This window comes from Lutjanus erythropterus, chromosome 14, assembly GCF_056507025.1.
Source record: "Lutjanus erythropterus isolate fLutEry1 chromosome 14, fLutEry1.hap2, whole genome shotgun sequence".
In the NCBI taxonomy this organism is placed as follows: domain Eukaryota; kingdom Metazoa; phylum Chordata; class Actinopteri; order Lutjaniformes; family Lutjanidae; genus Lutjanus; species Lutjanus erythropterus.
The window spans coordinates 20,900,233-20,923,043 of NC_139330.1; the positions used below are offsets into that span (position 1 = coordinate 20,900,233).

Genomic DNA, 22,811 nt, shown 5'->3' on the forward strand with positions numbered 1-22,811 from the left:
TCAAGTGGAGGAGGAGGAGGAGGAGGGCGGCTCCATTGTCTGGCCAGTGAAGGGGTGGGGATTGAGGCTGTATGCAGATGTGCTGCTGGCAACGGACATCTGCTCTCCCCCCGTGGGCATTGTCACAACAGGCAGGGGAACTTAGAGTGGAGCCTGCCCGCAGAGAAAAGGCCTTTGTGAATGATATACAGGCCGTGGCCCACATGGTTCACGTGGCGAATGTTTGCATTTAAAACTCCATGCTTGTTAGAATATCTTGATCATCTCAAGAGGTGTATTTTCAGCTAGAGATTATGAAGTGTATTAACCCCAAAAAATCATTTTCTGGCAATGAACAGACAGAGCAAGGGCGTAGAAATCATTTCAACTATCGGGGAGGGGGACACATATGAATTTGGCGGTCAGAGAGTCCTTCCCCAGGAGATTTTGAATATCAAATACTTAATTTCCTGCATTCTGGTGAATTTCATGCACCAATGCATGCATTTTGGCATCAGAATATAGTGGAAATGTCTATATTTATGGAAAACAAGATATGGTACCTGAATTTCCATTTTTCCAACTGTCCCATGCTGTCAACAAATCCCATGCTGCCATTCTCTTGAATGTCTTTGGACAGCAGCTTTATAGCTAATGCTAAACTAGCTTGTCCACTGCTGGCCTAGCAAGCTTTAATTCTGGGCACAGCAGGCAACGTTGTCTTAAGATTTTGCCTTAATTAGCAAACTGGCAAACAGCACTTCTAAAAGTAAATTAAAAAATATCACCTTGTAGGACATTTGCTACCATCCCAATGCACAACTTACTTTGTTTTCAGACTTTTTGAGAAAAAATGTCCTAATATCAGACCTCCTCCTTTCGTCTTCTGGCTCCCCCATTAACCATATTCTCAAGGCAGCCATCTTCCTCTGATGTCACGCTCGGGGTGGGAAGCTCACATGTCGTACTGCTGTGTTTCAGTCATATAAACGTAGAGAATCTGACAAACTGCTTTTGTTTCATCGCTTCCAGATTGATTAGCAAATGGAAGATAATGAATAGTGAAAATCTGAAGGGATATGGAGCTATATTTCAAGATTAAATAACATATTTGATAACCCATTAGTTCTGATAGCTAGCAGTAGCATTCAGCCACTTCCTAGCTGACGCTACCATTTGATAGTGTTACATAATAGGATAGGAAAGACGTAAATTAATAATGAAATATCAGTGCACTCTTGGACACATTTATTTAATGCTAAGCCTGGAAGTAAAACACACTGGATGTAATCAATCTTGCAATGTATGCAATCTTAATGTTCATTGTCTTGCTATCTTTTTCCCCCGACCTCAGGGATGTTCTGGTTCAGTCAGTAACATTATGTGACATTGTGTTTGCTAGAACACACATTTCTCTGTGATTCACACAGATTACAGGGTTATAAAATGTGTTATTTTAGCTTTAAATGTCCTATCCATTGTGTTTTCGGTTGCTCGCCAATCAAGAAACGGTAAAATGATAATGATTTGTCAGATTCCCTACCATTACAAGACTCGCAACCCGACACACAGCAGTACAAGCATCACATTTGAGAAAAATGGCCACCGTGTGAATGATTATCAAAGTTGTGTCTTCTTTTTCTGTTTTATGGCCGATTGTAGCCATTGCTTTCGAGGTTTCATACTGCTACCACCTACTTTACCAGAGGCGTTGTTGCATCACATTCTAGCTGATCGTTAAAACAAGTCCTCTGCTACTCCTGTGTTTTTACTGGGAGGACAAATTCAGGTGCTCTAAATAGGCTATTGAGGGGGGACACGTTACCAGCATCTGAAATCTACACCTTGCTTGATTCCTCCGTCCCACCTGGAGCACCGCCCTCCCCGTTTGCCTTTGCCTTCAACTCCGCCGGGGGTTGAACTTCTTCTCACGTCTCCGTGGCCTGCATGTGTTTAGATATGAAAGCTGGCCTCCCAAGGCAAACGCATCACAGGCAGCATCACAATGTACATGGCAGCTCCTATCAGGCCTTTTGATTTATCGCTGTGGAGGAAAATGCCAAGAAAATGCAAAACCAACCCTTTAATATTTATGATATCATGCGCACGGCTTGTGCTTGATGGTAGCTATCAATGTTGATGCTTGTGTGTGTGTGTGTGTGTGTGTGTGCACGCATGTGTTTGTATTGGAAATCAGGAGTCTCATTTGCCTGAACAGATATTCCCTGGTGACTGGTGGAGTCAGTGTACTGTGATTACGAACATGATTTGTGCTTGTACAGAGCACTGTTGTACATGGCTGATCTGCTGTACAACATGCTTGTGCAGGGACTCATTTGTGTGTTTCTGCTGTATTATAACACGCTGGATAGCAGAGAGGCGAGCTGGGGAGCGAGTGCACCGATGCAGGAAGAGATGATGGTTTTTGAAAGCACAGGTGCTGTCTCTCACTTTGCTCACCACTCACTCATTTGGTGTGTGGTTTTCTTTGGACGGAGAACGCATGTTATGTTTATTTCGTGAGGCTACCATCTTGAATTGCTGCCTTGTCCTTCTTTTTTACTGACGTAGAGCTAAAAGCAGCAGAAAGAAAAAAACAGAATCGTGCATTGACTGCCTGTTTTGAAGTCACAGAAGGAAAGTAATTACAATTGGTTAATCATATTCTCAGAGCCTAATACTCCATTTAACACAGTAATTTGGACGCTGCTGAAATAGCTCTCGTGAACTCTTCGGAGAATTCCCATAATGGCCAGGCCACTAACGGCTCCTAAAAGTTCCCATAGGAGTTGGTCTGAGAGGATTTTACTGTCATGTGATTGTGCTATGCATTGTGGAGAGGAGGTAATGGGTGTGAAATTACACTGTGCCATCTGCAAGAGGCCGAAAACGCACGGCCTGATGTCACTCACACATACTGCTTTGCAGAATCACAGAGCAAGAAAGAAGCACGGCTTATACCACTGGTCTTTTGATGTGGCTGCAAATCATGTTGTATTTCATAATTATTAGCTTGTTTTTTTTGTGTCGGATTTTTGAGACTGATGCCGTTATAAACATTAGTGGGGAAAAACTCACAAATGGACAATATGGTGGCTGATATAGTGAATTTTTAGACCTTTTCTATGTGGACTGTGTACCAACATGACTATGCAGAAGCTGCTTTCTTAAACAATAACTTTACTGATGTTACTTATGTTATTTACACCTGTGAGGGAGCTCCTCTTGTCCCCATAAGTGTTGCCCAACATATATAATTATATTTGCATTATAAAAGTTTTCATATTTGTGCATATTGGAAAACATATTTATGCCAATACTGATCTAACTGTGATAGGCCCTTATTGGCTGATATATTTATATTTGCTTCATTTTATTTGACAGTTTTGTTTAAAAAAAAAGAAGAAAAAAAAAAGACATAAATTCAACTATAGCTCATTAGCCAGTTTAGCTCTGAAAAGTGTCATAGTTTCCTGAATATTTGAGTGTGAAACATTGGGCCTCTTGCAAGAACCACTTGTACTAACAGATTTATCTTCAAGTGGTTTTCTGTTAGCCAATTTTCTCATAGTTTGATTTTTCTCTTGGGTACAAATACAATTTATGAGTAGTCCAGACCTGTCGTAGAAGTCATGTACAGTCAGTGTGTTGTTATCCAAACACACACTCAAGTTTTTTTTTACTAATGGCTGTATATTTCATTAGTTTGGAGACAGTTTGAGTTATAATATAATGAGTTATAATTATGTTGACATTTTCCTGTTTGACTGCATTTCAAATTAAAATGTAATTGTAAATTTACAGCCTGTCATCTTTAATTTGACCCCTACCTCCCATTGCAGTCAGTGATTGCCGTGGTGTGGGGAGGCGTTTTATTTTTCTTCTGTTTTTAAGACGTTTTCATCAGAAATGGGACCAATCCATACAATATCCATATCAGGGCCCGGTAATGACGAAAGGCATTCATCGGGTATTGTGATCATGAAACTGATGCATATTCCCTGCAGTGGTTGAAGGATGCCATTACGCAAGTTACACACAAAAACTAGACAAGCTTTCCAGACTGAGAGTCAGTTTTAGCCTTGTGTGATCTTACTGCTACTATTACTACTTCTACTACTACCACCACTAATAATAATAAATAATCATAAACGTCAAGAAAAAAGTGCTGGATTGGTGTAGTATCAGTGTTGACTGATATCTAAATTCAGATAGCAGAATAGGATCAGAACTGGAAAATAATGGATTAGTACATGTTTGATTTTCATATTGAACCATTTCTTCTTTATTTCAGTGACAATACGATCCTCAGGTGACTTGTCATTAATAGCACTCGCTTTTTCTGATCCTCAGCTTTAACAGGGTCCTTAATTCCACTGCTGATGCTGTTAAAATGTTAGGATCTCCTTTATGGATCTCTGGAAGCAGGACTTCAAACTCCAAATTCATTCATTTCTGTTTACTCTTTGACGTTATTTTCATGAACAAACACTTCCTCAAATATGTAACAGGAAGCATAGCCTCATACGGTATTATTGGGGCGGTAATTATGCTAATTTACAAGTCTCCGCATGTGCACCCAAATATGCACATACAGATTATTTCCAGGTATCTGAAGTTAGGAACATTTGCTGAATCTGACGTGGCATGTTCGCACCCATTGTACGAAAAAAGTAAGAGAAAGTTAATATAAGAATATGAAAGTGCTCTTACGTGAGTCCCACTCATTCAGCTACAGCTCATTAGCCAGTTTAGCTTTTAAAAGTTTCATAGTTTCCTGATAAAATATTTGAAGGGGAAACATTGTTCTTTGTTTCAAAAGGTCCCGTTGAATTTCAGTCACACAGATCTTTAGACATCTTAAAACTTGTATTAAGGCTTTGATGTTGAAAACAAAGATTGTGCTGTGAAGTAGAGAACTGTGTTTCAGAAGCATTACAATAATGAGGGAACATTTGTACTTCAATTAGTCTTCGAGCAACTGTTGTACTGTATCTCATGCTGGCTGGTAATAGTTTTGTCTCAAAGAACAGACATTTTAAAATCTTCTGTGTGTGTTTAGTGTAATTGGTGCCGTCTTCAAATTTTCGGCACCTGTTTCTTGCTTGTTCTAACACGCTCTGTTGTGTCTCAGTTGCTTCTGAGTCAGTCGTTTGTGTTTGTGGTTTTGAAGGATAGTTTTGGGAGAGTGGATGTGGACTGCAGCAGACAGCAGCAGGTGTCTGATTCTCTTCGCTGATACGGCCTGTTTGCACAGTGTGCTTAAAAGATACAGGACGCTCTGAATCCTTCCCTCTGTGTGTCTGTGTGTGTGTGTGTCTGTGTGTGTGTGTGTGTGTGTGCATGCGCGCACTCTTGTCTGCCAGTGATATAATACATACAGTATGGAGAAATAGATACATCCTCAGTTGTTTGCTTTCAAGTGCAGCCGGAGTCAGTTTTCATCCTCTCACAGCTTCTCTGTAGCTTGCTCCTGCCACGTTGGCATCCTACAAGCTTGTTTGTAAGTGTTGCCAATCCAAAATAATGTATTTAATAGTCATTCCCAGTTCAGCTGGCATAGTGGCCAGAAAACAAGCAAATTATATTCCAAGTTTTTTAATTGAGATGATCAAACACAAAACTGCAGAATCATATCCACACATTGTTGCCAAATATTAACTATAATATCCAAAGAGATTTAGTGAATAAGTTGCACTGCTGTTTGTATTAGATATTCATTACTGTATGTATTGTGCTGCGTCATTTCCCTGCTTGTCATGACCTGATTATACTCCCAGCCATTGTGTTTAATGGCTGGGAGTATAATCTTGTAACTAGTGGAGAAAATGAAGATCAAACTTTGATCTTAATTCTTCAAAATCTTTGATCTTTGTGTATTTTTCTTTCTGAGTTAAAATGTAAATTTTTGGTTGCATTTCATTAAAAGATATAATTAATTATTTTCATAATTAATCTCATACTTCTTGATTAACCAATTAGTATTTTGGCAGAAAATAGTGGAAAACGTCTATCAGATGTTTCAAGAGCCTCTGGCGGCTTCTTCAGATTGCTTGTTTTCTCTGCCCAGCAGTTCAAAACCAAAACAGATATTTACAGCAATATAAACAAAGTAAAGCAGAAAACATTTGACTTTTTGAAATAGTATCACAATATTAGATATCAATACCAATTGCACCCCTGATACTTAAAGTATTGGAGAAAAATGAATGCCATCATGTTTTCAGAATTTTGGCATTGGCTTGGTAAAGTATTGGTTGTTGTGACAGTCCCTTCAAAAGCAGTGAATGTTCCTGTTGTTTATTTTGAAAAATGAATCGCTCAATCACTCACCCATGTCAATGTTCAGCTGGAAAAACAAAAAGTACAGTTTAAGTTGTGTCATTTGTCTATGATTAATGAGAATATTATAGGATTTTGACATGTAACAGTAGAAAAAGGGACATGAAAATAGGACAGAGTTGTTGTTAATATTACAAGTAATACCTGTGCTAAAAGATCTGCCGTGAACAAATTCAATTTTTTAAATGACTGTAGCCTACAGTATAGTCAGTGTGGGTATAGTATGTTGTGGATGCATAAATGAGCATTTCTCTAAATTATTAACTCATTATATGATTGGAGGAAAGTGTTCAGCAGCAGTGGGGGAACAGTGGAAGATGTTTACTGTTGCCTGTATTTATGACCATGGGAGTTTGCTCTCACCACTCGGCTGTCTAATAGCCTCCCACCTGGCGTAAACCATCACACTTGGAGTCCCCGCTCCTCCTTAATGACTGGCCATTTTCGTCCAAAGAAGTCCTAATTGCTCTCAACTGCATGCATGGACATTATGCCAGAGATAGAAAGAGTGAGGATGGATGAAGGGGTACAGTTTGAAGATCTAAAAGGGATGTAATACACTGTCTTTCTAACATGGAAAAGTGTGTGTGTGGTTGCCAGCAGGAGGGGGAAAAAAAAGAGCTGATCCTCTCCCACTCACCTCCCCTCCTTTGCTTGGCATTGCCAGAGCTGCCATTAACTTTCCTGCAAACCACAGAGGATTAGGAATGAATAGTGGCACCGTCTTCCAACTATGTGTGCATGTACATGTGTGCTCGTGTTTTGTGTCTGAGCGTCACTTTTTGCAGGAACTAGCAGAGACAAAGCACCATCTGCACGCAGCAGGCTGTCCTGACTGCCTGCTCCTCTCGCTGGGGCAGAGAAGAAGCTTTCTGTGAGCATTGTTATGAAACCAACTCTGCCGCTGCTGCTGCTGTTGCTGCTACACTGCTTGTTAATGCTGACAGCTAATAATGTCCTCCTGGATGACTGTGCCTTGCTAGAGCCACAGAGAAGAGACAGAGATTAATGAAGAGAGGCAGGAAGTGAAGGAGAGAGAAAGACAGAAACAGATAGAGAGGAAGATAGCAGTGCGGCGTGCAGCTCTCCCTGTCCGAGCCGCTGATGTTTCCCGAGGAGGATTACAGACATATATATACGGAGTTGACAGACGTACACACATCTGTACTCAAGTAGAAATACAGATACATGTGTAAAAAAAACACTCTGGTAAAAGTAGAAGTACTGACTCAACTCCTTTACTCAAGTAAAAGTGAAAAAAGTACAGGCCTTGCAAAGTACTCGACTGCACCCTGCCTTTTCTCTGTGTTTAAGTGTCTCTTGTCTGTTTTGTCTTTTACCTTGTTTTCTTTTTGTTACACCTTTTACATCGTTTTTGTCTTGTTGCATCTTTTTCATCCTGTTAGGTCTGTCTTTTATATCGTTTTGTGTTGTCTTTTTCATCTTTAAGTCTTTCATCTTGTTACATCGTTTATGTTGTTTTCTTTTTGTTACATGTTGCGTGTTGTTACTTAATTTTTGTTGTTACATTTTTCACGGCATTTTAGTCTAATTACGTGGTTATGTTTTGGTATTGTTGCATCTTTTATGTCGTTCTGGTCTTATGTGTTTTTCATCTTGTTACATCTTTTACATCATTTTGGTTTTTGTTATATCTTTTCTTTCATCTTTTATGTTGTATACTTCTGTCTTCTTTTACATGTTTTTTTCTGATTACATCTTTTACGTCATTTTGGTTTTTTTTACATCTTTGACATTGTTTTCCTCTCACTACATCAGTCTTGTGTGATATGCGCTGATGGATACACAAAGGAATCATCTTTTCCATGTTACTGTTCCAACCACTTAGGTTGAAATTGATCTTGATGCTGGGAAGGCGGCGCTCAATGATGCAAAATAAACATAATCCGTGATTCCCCTAAATGCATTGAAACTAAAGTAACAAGCTTGTTTTGACATGTAAGAAGTTGAAAGTTCAGATTTTTCTAGTTATTTATAGTATATATTATATTTGTTATATTGTATTTATAGTGAAAAGTTGTCAGAAAAGGAATACTCAAGTAAAGTACATATACCTGAAAATGCTACTGAATAATTGAAGTTACTTCCTATCTCAGAATATATACACACAGAGACGGGCATATGTAATGTGTTTTATTTCCTCTTTTTTTTTTTATGTTCCTTCCTTCCTGCTCGCTCTCTCTTCACTCAGCGTCTCAGGAGGGAGGTGGCATGAGGAAGAGGAGGAGGAGGAGGATGAGGAAGGGTTCCATTGTGTCTCGGCAGAGCCCCTATTCCAGTCCAGCTGACATAGTCTTGTGTCAGGAGGATCCATCCTGCTGATGTTAGGCAAGCTGTAAACTGAAAGAGATGTCTAAAATGCTGAAGTGGGCTCTGGCCAGTGGAGAGATGGCTCTGTTTGTTTGCCATTCTGCTGAGCACCACTTCGCAGAGAAAACTTTTCTGCCCAAATCTGCTGACAGAGAGAAAGGGCAAAAAAAGAGTTGAAGTTGGGGTTTTGGGAGTCACTTGTGGGCACACAGAGCCTTGCCCATTGTGGTTCTGTGACATTGACATTTGGAAATGGCGAGGGGGAGAAAAGAGTTAAAAAAAAAAAAAATAGAAAAGCTCACTTTTTTCAGCTGTCTCTCGCCATACAAACTGTTTTGCCTCTGCTCACAATTCTCAGAGACAGCAGTCATTGAACCTTCCAACCACATGAATATGCATGATAAGTCCGCTCTTCTTCTCTGCCCTCTGAGCTGTTTTTTTTTCCACCCAGAGACCTGTCGTGTTGTGTTTGATTGGCCCTGACATTTGAAAAGGTCCTTGAATAAAGAAAAAAAAAGTTGTTTATGACAACTGGAGAACTCTCCTTGCAGCAGAGTAAAAATGGCATTTTGAAAGGAGCACAGCTCCTGCATATTTAAATGCTAATGGCTCTGTGAATGTGCAGGCTAATAGGATGTTTCAATCTGGAGTAGTGCAGTATGTACACTTTCAGTATGAAGGCACACTGAGTGCTACTTCTAATAGCTGTGGAAGGTGCATCAGCTCATTTTATTAACTGATTATGTGGAGTCTGAAGATTTTTTCATAAATGATCACTTTCGTTTTTTATGGCAGCATGGAGATTATCTCAACACACAGGCACAAAGAATAGGCTTGTAGTGAGAAAAAAACCCTCCGGGAAATCTGTTTTTCAAATTCTGGCATCTGTGGTGTATTATCGCAATGGTTATGATGCAGATAAAGTTTAACAGCTTGTTTTACAAGCTTGCTGATGCTGTGTGGCAAGAGCAGGGCTGCTAGTCTAAGACGGCGCCCCTGGGGCTCTGGCTGGGCAGCCCTGTAGTGAGGCGTCAGGTCCTTGGTTTATTATGAGCTGTTTTGTTAGCAGTAGCCAGCCACAAGTGCCATGGATCTCCCCGGACTTTGACCTGCTTATGGAGTATTTGGTCTCACAGTCCTGCCTGCTTTCATTGTGTGGACAATTGATGAAGTCATTAGATAAGAATTTGTATTGAATGCGAGCCTTTTATCCCACGTTTTACTTAAAACATGGATGTGGTCATATCTATGAAAAAAAGTATCTTCATTATTGTTGATATTTTATACCATTTCAGCCCTTAATTGATAGTTATAGGATGACTGTTTTATTTGTTTGAGGAGAGCTTCATTTATGATGGGCTTAGTGTACGGTTGTGTATTGGCAAGCATCTGGCGATATGACACAAATTATGATGGATGGGTTAAGATTTAGTATATTGCAATAAATTACAGCACTGTAAGCAAAGTGATCTATTGCTATCTTTTAATCTAATTTTAGGAATACTGTCATGATAAAGGAACACACAACCATTTGTATAAAATCTGAGTTAAAAAACTTTTTCTATGCAATCAGAACAGTGAAGATAGATAACAACAATATTATCTAGCAGGTGGGATTTAAACATGAACCAAAAATTAACCACTCCCATGAATCTTTGCATGTATCATGATATCACAATGCAGTGTTTTTAAGAATCACAGTATTACAGTGTTGCAAAACTTTCTTACCGCATTGGGGGTGGAGGTGGGGGGGTTGAATGGCACGCGTCTAACGTTCTGGTTGATTTCTTGCGGTTTCACCATTGCATGGCATGAATCTGAGACCATTAAGACCCATTACACCAGCAAGTGACACAGCAAAACTTCCTCCAGGTGTTGTGAAATATGTTGTCCGGGAAGCTTGGTGACGCAATGACAACTTGCAGGACTAGTTTGTAAAATGCTGTATCTGGAGAGCTAACAACTAAAATGCTAGCGCTAGACAGTCACAGTAGCTCCTTCTGAGCCGTTTACTCCTCCTTCACATCTTGTTCTCTGTATTGTACAGAATTTCATTCGATGAAGAGGGTTATTTAGGTGCAGTAAGCAATTTTGGAGAAAAATAGTTACTTGTTGACTCTCATTACCTGGTTATCAGATTACCAACACTTTGGATTGGTCGCTCAGGTATGTTGAGTCTTGTTCCCAGGATGTCAGATACTTGTTTTTGGAATGAGACTCAGCAATTAGTGAGCACTGATTGGCCAAAGTCTAATATCATGGCCTGGATTTTCTAAAGCCTGAAAACAGTGAAAAGGAGGAGCAGAAGTTTTCTCTCAGACCAAATGAATTACATTATGGTTAAAGGTTATTATTAGAGCTGCAACAATTAATGGAGTTTTTTTTTTTTTGATAAAAGTCAAAAATGTGAATACTTTCTGGTTTCTTTTCTACTATAAACTGAATATCTTTGAGTTGTGAACGAAAAAAGACATTTGAGTCCATTACTAACTAATCCATTAATCAAGAAAATAATCGACAATGAAAATAATTGTTAGTTGCAGTAGTTATTATGGAACATTTTCCTAATGGCTCCAAAAATAAACTGCCTGTCCCGGTTTTAAGGGGAATGAAAGCTGTATAAGCTATATCTCTTTAATTTTAGACTCTTTTCTGTTCCCACTAAACTCAGCACTGTCAAGACAGCTTGCTATTGAGAATTTCTGTGTCAAAGTTTGCCAAAAGTTGAACTTGACGTGAAAGATATTTGTGGATTTACTTTGCCCCTGCGAGCGAATCCACTGATAGCAACATTTATATTGGAATGAATTGATTTCACCGTGAATTTTTTCTCCCTGGCCCTTAGGCCAGTAAGATAATTTTTAATGCCGTAAGTTTATCCTTGCAGGCCAGGTTAAATCTGTCTACATACCACACTTTCATGCATCTAACAGCCTCTTTGCTTGCATAAATACTGGCAGAAGTCCAAACAGGGAAATCTGGCAGATGTCCATGAAACCATTTGACTCCTAAACCACACTGTTAAGTGAGAGACTGCACTTCCCATTGATTTGAATGAGCAGCGGCCATGCTGATGTCCGCTGCTACAGAGCGTCAGCGCTCATATATGCACATACTTGCACAGTGTCACACAAAAGCATTTATCTACTTGTTGCTGCACAGAGAGCTAAACAGGGTGAGCTGTCATCCTGCTCCTCATCACTCATGTGTGGTGAAAAGTGGCATATTATCTACTCGTTGCTAGCAGTTATGGAAGTGTTGACAAAGTGAGTGGCGGAGCTGAGTGAGCGATGGAGTCTTTATCACCTCAGCTATCTCCATTATGAATATGGATATTACCAGTGTTTGGTGAGCCCGAGGCTAATTCTTTGATTCTCGGCTGCTGAGAAGCTCAGTGGGATGGTTGGCTTTTTAACTCGTCAGCTTGTTCGCACAAAGACATGTTTGATTTTCACCCGTATGGAGATGTTTGATTCCTGATCCTGAACAAAAAGGATTTACTGTGGGTTAATGTTTCACTGAGCCAGAGAGAAGCCACAGCCTCTCAGTCCCTCCTACTCAGTCCTCTGTGAATACTCCCCTCGGGACTCTGTGTGAGGTTAGAAATAGGTGTCCCTGGGGTTTTCAGACAGCTTTAGCAAATGCTATTTTAAGGCGTAATACATGTGTATGCTGCAATCTCTGCAAACTATATATCTGACATATCAAGCAGACAAAACTCTATAACATTTACTGAACAGGAGTTTGTTCCCAGACATAAAGTGCACGCTGCTTTTTATTTATAGCTCCCAACATCTTTTGACCCAAGGTGAACATTTTTCCAATAATGAAGTTTTGTGCCATCAGGAGACAAGGGAGTGCATTAGTACGATAACAGAGCTGCAGTTCATTGGTATTGCCTTGTCAGGGATTTTGCTGATGCATGAGGCCTCTGTTTTACCTACAGCCATACTGAATTCGCTGTTTAAAAAAGCAGCACAGCCACATTTGAATATGAGGAAACTGAGAAGTCCTATTATCTTGTTCAGACATGCAGTCAATGCAGCACAAGCTGGGAAGATATACTCTATTTTGGGGCTGCGACAAGGTGTTTTTTATTTTTTTTCTGACTGCAGTGAAAAGTATACGATTCAACTTTTCCCTCAAGTAGGGTTTAAAAAAAGGCAACAAAAATCGCAATTCATAATATTGAATCGCAATACATATTGAATCAGCACCGAAGTATCGTCCCAGTCCTACAGACAAGCCCTGCAAGTTGTCACTATACATCACCAAACTTTTTGAATCAATTATTTCACAATGACTTTTGTTCTGCCACTTTCTGGTGTGATGATGGTCTAAGATGCTTTTCAACCAGGAACGCAGAAACTCATATGTCTTCTACTATCAATTAAAACATCATTATATCACTGCTGGTCAACCTAAAATAACAATGATAATTGGAATACTTTTTATTCAGAGCTTATCTCTATGGGATGGTGATTTACTGCGATTGCCCAACTAATTGCGTTTTTTTTTTTTTTGACTTTATTGAAGGGTACTGGCTCATGGCGTGGCAGTGCAGAATCTGCATCTGACCTGTAAGTGAGCAAACTGTTAAGTTCGGCAAATGTACAATTCAGTGTTAAAGTGTGTCAGTTAATAAACACTGCAGCTTCTCAAGGCCAAGAAAGGTCATGTCTGTTATTTCCCGACTGCTGGAAAAAGAAAGGAGCAATTGTATTTATTTCAGAAACTTTGTAATACAATCTTGAACTGCTGCAATTTAAAGTCCATAATGATTAAGTCCAACACGGAATGTTTTCTGTGATAATTTATCGATTTTTCCATGTTTAAAAAAGTTGTTGTTGTTAATAGCCATCCACTGGCAATCCCATGATGCCTTGGGTTGAATGCTGACTAATCAGAGGCTGTATTCCTGACTTGTCAACCAATCAGAGGCTGTGTTCCTGACTTGTGGCAGTGCTGATCCATAGATGTATTAATAGATCCATGTGCTGATCCTGATCTCAAACACATTGCACAGTGGATTAACTTGAGACTGACCCTTCAAAAACATCACATCACATGGGGATGTTAATGAATAATCATTAATCGATTTATCACTGAAGAATTTAAATGATTCAAAACTTTAATTAAAAAAGTCATTGATGATTAATTGATAGTCTAGAAAGGGTAGTTATTGTTTTGTCGGGTGGAGGCATTATTAAATTTGGAAAAAAAGGGAAAGAAATCTAGGAAGAAGATGAAAAGGAAGACGATTAATCGATTGTTAACATTTTCATCTTGGAAAATGCACAAAATTTGCAAAATATATAATATGTATTTTATTTTTAAAATTTGATGTACTAAGAGAAATACCATATGAATTCCATTCACCATTCACTTTATGCAGGTGTTGTTGATATTTCACATTTTTAATAGATTCCAAAACCATTTTTTCCTCTTCTTATGAAGTTTTCTTTTTAATTTAATCTTGTCTAGAAGGTTCCATGAGAAAACCTGTTTTCATTTGACTGTACACAGCAAGCTGAAACGATAATAACCCGGAGCAGAGGCTATATGTTTTCCCGTCTTTTCAGCCTCAGGAGAAGTTTGAATCACTGAAATATTTCAAGTAACTCAAAGAACGTAGCTTTTTTTGTTCCACTTTTCACCCATTTGTCCGCATCTTTTCTCCCATGGTTAAACCTCATCCCTGACCTTTTTCTTCTCTCCTTTTTTTCTGCTGCTAAGCTCTCTTTCCCTTATTTTCCTCTGAATATCAGTAGTGCCCTTATCTCATCTCTTTTTTTTCCCTTCAGTTTCATCTCTGTGTGCTCTCGCTCACAGGTGGCTGAGGGGTGTGCTGGCTCCTCTGTGCTGGCTGTGTGTGTGTCTTCTGTTTGGTATCCAGTGAATACCAGCTGCTGTCCTTGGTCATGGAAGCACAGCTAATACATGCGTACATATATATAAAAACATACACATACCTGCACACAGACATAGACAGAAACACACACACGCACAGCGAGGAGGCTAAAAAGAGACTATCACAAGCACAGTGCTCATCAGAGGCGGAGTAGAGAGACAAAACCTGATGTTGTTGAAAAGAGGTCTTTTCAGGATACTCTGACAAAACGTTGTGTGCAGTTAGTTCTCGGCGCTGAAATTATTAGGCCTCATAAATGAACACTGCTTTGTACGATGGTTTGCTGCTGCATGATGCACCACAGTCGCTTTCTGTCGTCTCGCTCCCTATCCTCAAGGCTTTCACGCTGGGCAGAGTTTTTCAGAGCCCCCCCCCCCCCCTCCCCGGAGGCTGGATGCAGCCAGACACCCACCTTGGCCCCCGTTCCCAGCCGACACGTCTGTGTTTTTTGGTGTCCGTCTGTATATATGTGTCTGTGTGTGTGGGCAGCAGCGTTCAGCGGTGTTCTCACAGCCCAGCTGAGACTGACAGATGGAATCATTTCACACACAGACAGAAAGGCAGGATACAGGAAACCAGGGTGTGTTTAATAGTCCTGCCTCTGCTGTGGTTGGTATTAATCTAGGTCAGTGGCGTTCAGCTCCCAAGGAGTCTGCCTCTGGGGCGAGCTTGGCCTTTCTTTAACCCCGGTTACTCAGCTAACTTACAGTCTACTTACAGTACCTCATACGCAGTTTGCTGTTAAAGAACTTGACGAGATGTTAACGCTGTGCAGTGCTGGGTGGATTAGTATCGTACCTGCCTCAGCCGGCCCTCTGCAATGGGAGCAATGGCGGCTCCTCCCAGCAGCCCAGATGGCTCACACCGTGGAGGCCCCTGGACCTTGATAACACACTCCAAGATGTTTCCAAAGGTTTCGTTTTGTTCTTGTAATCACCATATGTGTCAGAAATGTGTGCCAGTAGACAGATGAATATGAATTTATGTTAGCTGAGCTAGGCTAACTCAACTAGCACGGTTTAGTTAAGTATAGAAACACTACCAGTCGGTACGGCTGCAAGATATTGTAAAAAAGAAAAAAAATCATATTAGAAATATTTTAAGAACTTTGTGATATGATTCACTTCTTATATCTGGAGAACAAATTTGTTGGCCAGGGCATCTCAGCAAAACTTCAATACTTCATTATAATGCTGTTTCGTCACAGATTTTACCTTAATCAAAAAGTTTTTCAGTCAAAAAGTAATTGTGCAGCTCCACCAGTCAGGCTGGGTAGTAAACCCCAAAACCTCAAATACTGAAAGCTGTCAACAAAAAAAGTTTGCATGAAACATTGTACAAGATTCTTAGTGTTGTTTACTAACTCTTTGATCAAATATTTCCTGATCAAGTTGAAAACTCTGCTTAGTTCAGACAAAACTTTGGATACTTGCAGGGCTAATTGATCAATATGTTTTAATACAAAGCTAACTAGTTGACCATTAGATAAATGCGGCACAGTGACTTGGGAGGTTAGCAAGCTTTTATCATTGTTGTGTGTTTTCACAAGTAGGCTGATTCCATGGATGGATTTATGTTGGGGGGAAAAAAACAATAATTATTGATAAACAAGTATTTGGCAGCCCCCCCGCAGTAACTCTGCAGCCCCCCTGTTGAAGATCCATGGTTTAGGCTGGAATTTATTGCAATGAAGTTCTTGTTTGGCTGCTTGTGTGAAGGCAAATGCTAATATTTTGCTCTGAGAAGTTTGACATGTTTTGTCTAATAAAAATAAAATAATTTCTTGTATTCCCAGAACTAAGATATTGAAAAAATATCAGGTGGACCTCACACTTTACACTTCTGGTTCATAGGGTGTTGCAAACTGAAAGAAGCTGTGTGCGGCCTGAACCATTATGTGTACTGTTACACCCCAAAATAAAAATATGTGTGTAGCATGTTCCCATAGATAATGCATCTTTAAGACTTAAGTTGTCTGTATGTTCATATGTTTCACATGAAATCCCCCATTACATTGAATACGAGCCTAAATTATAAAACTAAGATGTTTAAAAGAGCTGCTATTCGCTGTAAAAATCTGTTGTGCTGTGAAAACTATTTATTTTTAAAGGGTTCACATGACAAAGATCAGATTTAACGTTACAGTAGTTCAAAGAATTAGAGATACTATAGTAACAGGGGTTCAAGAAGCTTTTATAGTACGAATCACATTTCTGTGTCATGATTTACCTCCTGTAGAAATGTGAAATCGTGAACCAGAGCTCGTTCAAAATATGAGCATTTGCACTCACATCGTGAACTCATCTCTACAGTTAATTTGCAGTTTAATTGCTTTTACTGTTGTTGCATATGCATCAGGTGCTCAGTAGTTAATTGGTAGGAAAAGACAGATCATCAAGTTCAACAATTAACTTGCCAACCTTAACACACAAAAATGTACGAGTGTATCTAATTAGACTAAAACTATTCTGAGGGGATTTCGTGGAAACGACTTACAATTATGCATTATGCGGAGAGAAAATTTTCTCACTAATGTTGTACCTGATGAGAAATATTCAAATAGATTTAGCTGCAAACTGTTGACAGTGATCATGATGAAAAGAAGGTATTTGTGGTTATCTGTCTTCATTCTCCTCGTGTGTTTTGCCTTTACAAACCCTCACTTTGCTCTTTACACCCAGAAGCAGTCGTTTTTATAGTCTCTCCTCATTAGTCATGCTCGGTGCTTCTTTGAAAATCCTAAATTTACTCCTGAAATGGGACTGTGGCATCTTCATTCTTCAATCAGCCATTGGTTGAGGGAGTTTTTAAGAGATTGGCGCTGTTCCAACACAATCTTTTTTTTTTCTTCTTCATTTAATTTTTTTTTTTTTCACGAAGGAAGAATTTGAAGTTCCATCTCCCAGATGCATAATTATTCCATAGCCCTAAAATATAATTGCATTTTTGTTGCTCGTCTTTGCTCTTTCCTTGGGGTTTCTATCATGTTACAGCTAAATGGTTTTAAACATTTCACTCTGGAGAGGTGTAAGAAATCAGTCAGCATGAGGTTAGGTATTTTGAGTAAATGGAACTAAATTGTTTAGACTCGTGCTAAATGATAAGGTGTCAGCTTTTTGCTCTGGCCTCGTGTTAATGAGCTGATAGCGGAGGAATAAAAAAGTGCTAAAGAGCTGAGAAAGACAAGGTGAGGTGGTAAAGACACCAGCTGAGTTCAGTTTCACACACACTGCAGACTACAATGTGTCACTGGCAAGACTTTAAGAGCAACACTCACGATCTTTAGCTAAATTAGTTTGTGCTGTCTGAAGCGTTATGTGTATTTCTGTCCACCCGTTTTTATGGACATTTTCAACAACTCACTTTAACTTGGCCTGGGAAATTGTAAACATAGGCTCCTTTCAGCTGATTTTAAGGAGAATCTGCTGGCAGCCATTAAGAATAAGCATATAGAAATAGCTGATCTTCTTGGGGATGGTCTCATGTTTCATAACCAGTTAAAAACTCTCCTAGAAAATATGTTTGTATATTACTAATTTATTTCCAACAATTGATGGGAGGTGTAGAAAGCATGGGACTTTAACACCAAAATCCAGAGTTCATATTCACACTCCTACAATGAAAGTGCTTTGGTTCAGGTAAGGGAAAGAGGTAAATGTTACTTGAAAAAAAACCTCATGTCTCAAGTTCCTGCTGATGTTGTTTTTGCTGCCATGACCACATATCAGTTAATCAACCTAGTGTACATCCTACTTAGCAGTGAGCATCATAAGTTCGCTTTCATTATCATGTTCAGCTCTCATCACAGAGCAGTTTGATCTTACCTACCTTAATGAGAAGTTGGTAAGCTTTGTATGTCTGTCTTAACTCTCAGGACTGGTCTTTGTCCCTTAGAGAAAAAGGTCTGAGGTCATTCTCTTCATGTTGAATCTCAACAGGAAAGTAGAAAAGACAGATTTATTACCACAATAAAAGCATCTTGGACACAACCTTTTACCTGTCAGCTTAAGCACTGCAGGTTTTGGTGCGATTGCTTGTGTGTTTGTGTACACACAGATGTTTTTATTTCCAAGTTTGCTTTGTGAGTTGAGATGGGTAAATATGTGTTCAGTATCTAGTCTATCAGGTAAAGGAGAAAACAATAGCAGCATAATATTTAGAGACATGTTTACAGTCCTTTTTATTTAATTCAGACTCTGAACTCTGCATTGTTCTAAGTCATCAGTGGTCTGTGTTTTGTAGTGGTGTTGTGCAAAAATAAATTGCCAATTATCCCAGTGGAGATTTTATGCCAGACTTTGTTTTAGTTCATTAGATGTAAGGAGCTGGAGAGAGGAGGAATGCAGGCCACGCCGAAAGCCTCAATGGGTTAGGCTAACAGGCTGCCGTGCACAATAATGTCACCATTATGCGTTTCCTGGGTGACTTAAACGAATAGGCATTATTACAAAATTGTGCATTAGCCCAAGTCAGCAGTTAGTGCTGCTGCAGTCTCATTTCGTTTAGAGTTGAGAGAAAGATGGCGAGAATGTGAGAGGAGGAGGGAGGGAGAGGGAGAGGGAAGGGGGAGGATGGGAGAATGGTTCAGAGAAAAGGCGATGTAAAGGAGGAATGGGGAATGAAAAGGACGCTATCTGCCAGAGGCTGACAGGACATGCAAAAGGAGGTAAAAGGAGACATAGAGAGGCACAGATGGACCGATGGAGTTGGGGGATAGTGATGGTGATGGAGAGGTAGAATGAGAAGAGCTGTAATTGTCAGTAACTGGTGTATTTAGACAAGGAGGGTAGGAGGAAGAAAGAGGCAAGCAGGGAGGAGGAAGGTGTAAATCAGCGGTCTGAGCGACAGCTTTACGTGCCCCTCGGAGCCCCAACTATCCGATTAATGAGAGAAGAGAAACCTTAACCACCTTCCCCTCTCTGCCTCGTCTTTTTCTGCTATCTTGCACTTTCAGGGACATAAATCATAGACTCTTAAGCAGTCACTTTAGGGAGCTGCTACACAATTCTTCCTCAAAATGTTGACTGTAAGGTATCCTATCCCGTGACGTGCTGCATTAATGAGATTTTACTGCAGCTAGTGTCCACTGAACCACGTTCATTTCAGCTACAGCCAGCACATGGTTAGCTTAGCTTAGCATAAAATCTGGAACAGGGCAAAACAATTAGCCTGGTTCTGTCCAAAAGATAAAAACAGCTGCCAATCAGCAGCTCTAAAGCCCACTTATTAACATATCTCATTTGTTTAATGCCTATTTCTTGGCCATACTTGGTTTTAAAAGTAATCAGTTATGTTACTCATTATATTACTTTCGTACCTCGTTGGCAGGCTTGTTGCTCTGCAAAGCTGATCTGCTGATCCAGTGAACTCTTAACACCCAGAAAGCTTTTGCTGGTAGCTGTCCAGATGTCGGCCGTGGTGGTAACAAAGGTCTGCGTCTTAACGATGCATGGACCGCAGTTACAACTGTGGACACTGTGGGCCGAGTCATAAAAATGAACACACTGAATGGGTCACGGGTGGGAAAGAGGGTGTGTCTCCCCAGAGAGAAAGCAAGGCTGTGTGCATCTTTGCGCACAAGACAGCAGCACATCTAATTTGATTTTTTAAATTCTGTGTCATCTGGAGAGTTTCCTCTTTCCTGTCAAATTCATAACTATAGTTTTAGTTTTCCTTCTTGAATGCCCCACATTTTTGATGGAGTAGCAGTACTGTAGCATGGAAGCAAAACTGAAAGCAACTCTAATCGGTAGTAAATCATTAAAGAAAACACTCATACATCAATACAATACATGCAAACATCATTCAAAGGGTAATATAGCCTACAGATATGGGAACTAATAAGACAGAATGTACTAAATGTTTAAAATCAATCTGCATCTTGCAGGGAACCTGTATAATGTTTCAAGGATGGAGCATATATGGTCTTGTCTCTTTGTCTTTGTTGAATTTGTTAGAAGTCTAGCATTCGAATTTTGAAATGAGCTGGAGATGGTTTGACTATGACTGAACTCAGAATGCAAGGAGTTGCAATAGTCTCTAGTCATGACAAGACAAAAACATGGATGACTTTTTCCAGATCTGCTCAAGAAAAAAAAAGGAGGAGAGGAGATGAATAAAAGGTCCTCAAAAAATATTTTGGGGGTAGGGGTTACAGTTCAGTGCACTTTTACACACTTCAAACGAACATGATATGTGTTAATTATGTAACTTTAGAGGCAGATATCGTTACTTTTAGGCAGAGTCAGGCTAGCTGTTTCATAGCCTTTATCCTAAGCAACTGCTGATTATAACTTCTTATGCAGACATGAGAGTGATATTAATCTTCTCATTTCACTCTCAACAAGAAAGTGAAGAAGTGAATTTCTCAAAATGTCAAACTGTTCCCTCAAAGGGATGGTGTGTGAAGAAGAGACAAGGCTGCACTTAGAACAAAGATAATTTAAAAGTGAAAGATGGAAAAGAAAGCAAATTGAGAGATTTTTAGATTATTGCCTGAGGCAAGAAATTGGAGGGTTTTTTAAATAGACTTCACAAGAAAAAAGTTATTTCCAGTTTATCTAAAGGGCACCAGGTTTCCCCTCAGCATAATTGTTTGACTGCAAACCCATACTTGTGTAGCTCTGTCACTTCTGTGTGCGTACCGACTGGTGGTCATCAAGTTCACATAGTTAAACTAGGTCACTGAGGTCAAGGGCTGGGAGCTTCGTTGATGATCTAAAAAAAGGAAAGAGCAAAAAAAAGTGTCTTGCTCTTTTTCAAGATGAAAACTCCCCCTTGTAGTAAACGCCTTCAAAGATATTTCAGTCAAACACGTGTTATGACAAAGTCAGAGCTAGCTTTACTTCGTTCTGTGCCTCTTTACCCTTAGCCAAACCCACAGGTTTCTTAATCTGGTGAGACGGCTCCTCCGAGAGATGGCCTCAGTCAGAAAAAGACCTCTCTCTCTTTCACTTTCTCTTCCCTCCCTCTGTGTCTTCTGTGCTATAAGCAACCTAAACAAGATCTCTTGGGCTGCCTGCCTTGTTATGTACTTTTCATCACAAAAGGAGTTGAAAGGAATAAACGCGACTGAAAGAGATGTAACATAAAGAGCTGAAGGAGAGATGTGTTTCTGAAGTGTACAACTGGCTCTTTCTGCTTGTGAAATTTCTTGATGTACAGTGTGTCAGATGGAGAAGCGCTGTATGAATTCATAACCTCTTGGAATGATGCAACAGCTGCAACAATGCAATGTAACGCCTGGCACGGCTCTCTGAATTTTTTTGTGGCGTTTTGATGAAAATGTTACTTCACATAGAGAAGCTGTGGTAGCACATCTGTGGTGTACATCTGCTGCATTTCACAAGCATTACAAAGCTCTTAACTTTGAACACCACTGAACTCTGTGCCAGTAATTTAGTCACAGTTAAAGTGTAAAAAAAGAGCTTTATTTTTGCAGTTCGTCATATGAGTGGCATTTAGGTTACTTGTTGAAACTAACACCTACGTCGAAGCTTTACAGGGAGGAACTTCACGCTTCTGTAGCCCAAACATGCAACCGTATGAAAACTGTGAATTTCTAGAAAGTTTAAACAGCTTCATTACCCAGAAATCCTGGATGTTGGTGGTGGGTATAATGTTTTGGACGCAGCTTCAACCATCACTGGGGAGTTAAGCGTTCTGTCCCACTGCTGGTGAAGAGACATTTTTAGATTTTGCTTTTGACTATAGATGGTCACTTACTGCATGGCATGAAAATGTCCACTATATTTTCCTGATATAGGGATTCTGCAACTAACGATTATTTAAATTCTCAACTAATCTGCACTGTCACAAATTTCTGAAAAAGTTACGCACCTAATACATTTGGGAACTGCTGCTTTAAAAACAGGCCTGCCTCAGGTTGCGAGTCGAAATAGAAAGACAAGATGTAATCACAAAACAGTATTTGGCTGTATTTCACAGATATGTGAGTGTATGTAGGTGTGAGAGTGTATACTGAAAGTCAGATAAAGATGTTATTGTCTTCAGAAATCATACTGTAGCTCATAAAAGTCAGAATTTTATATATTATAAAGACAAGAAAAAACTTCCATGACCAAGAATATTATGTGGTTTAGAGCATTTGTCATATCAGACAACAGTTACTTGGTAACATTCACAGACTTGTCAGGAAACCTGTGAACATGACTACAATGTGTTACCACACAGCTAACACAACACACTCAGCGCTGAGCCAGACAATCCCTGGAGCTGTGTATTTCCT

General features: G+C 39.7%; 1 protein-coding gene across 2 annotated transcripts in view; it reads left to right on the forward strand.

The window, feature by feature from the left end:
• Positions 1 to 22,811, forward strand: part of ctbp2a (C-terminal binding protein 2a) — a 90,249-nt gene that overhangs the window by 971 nt on the left and 66,467 nt on the right. The window lies entirely within an intron of this gene.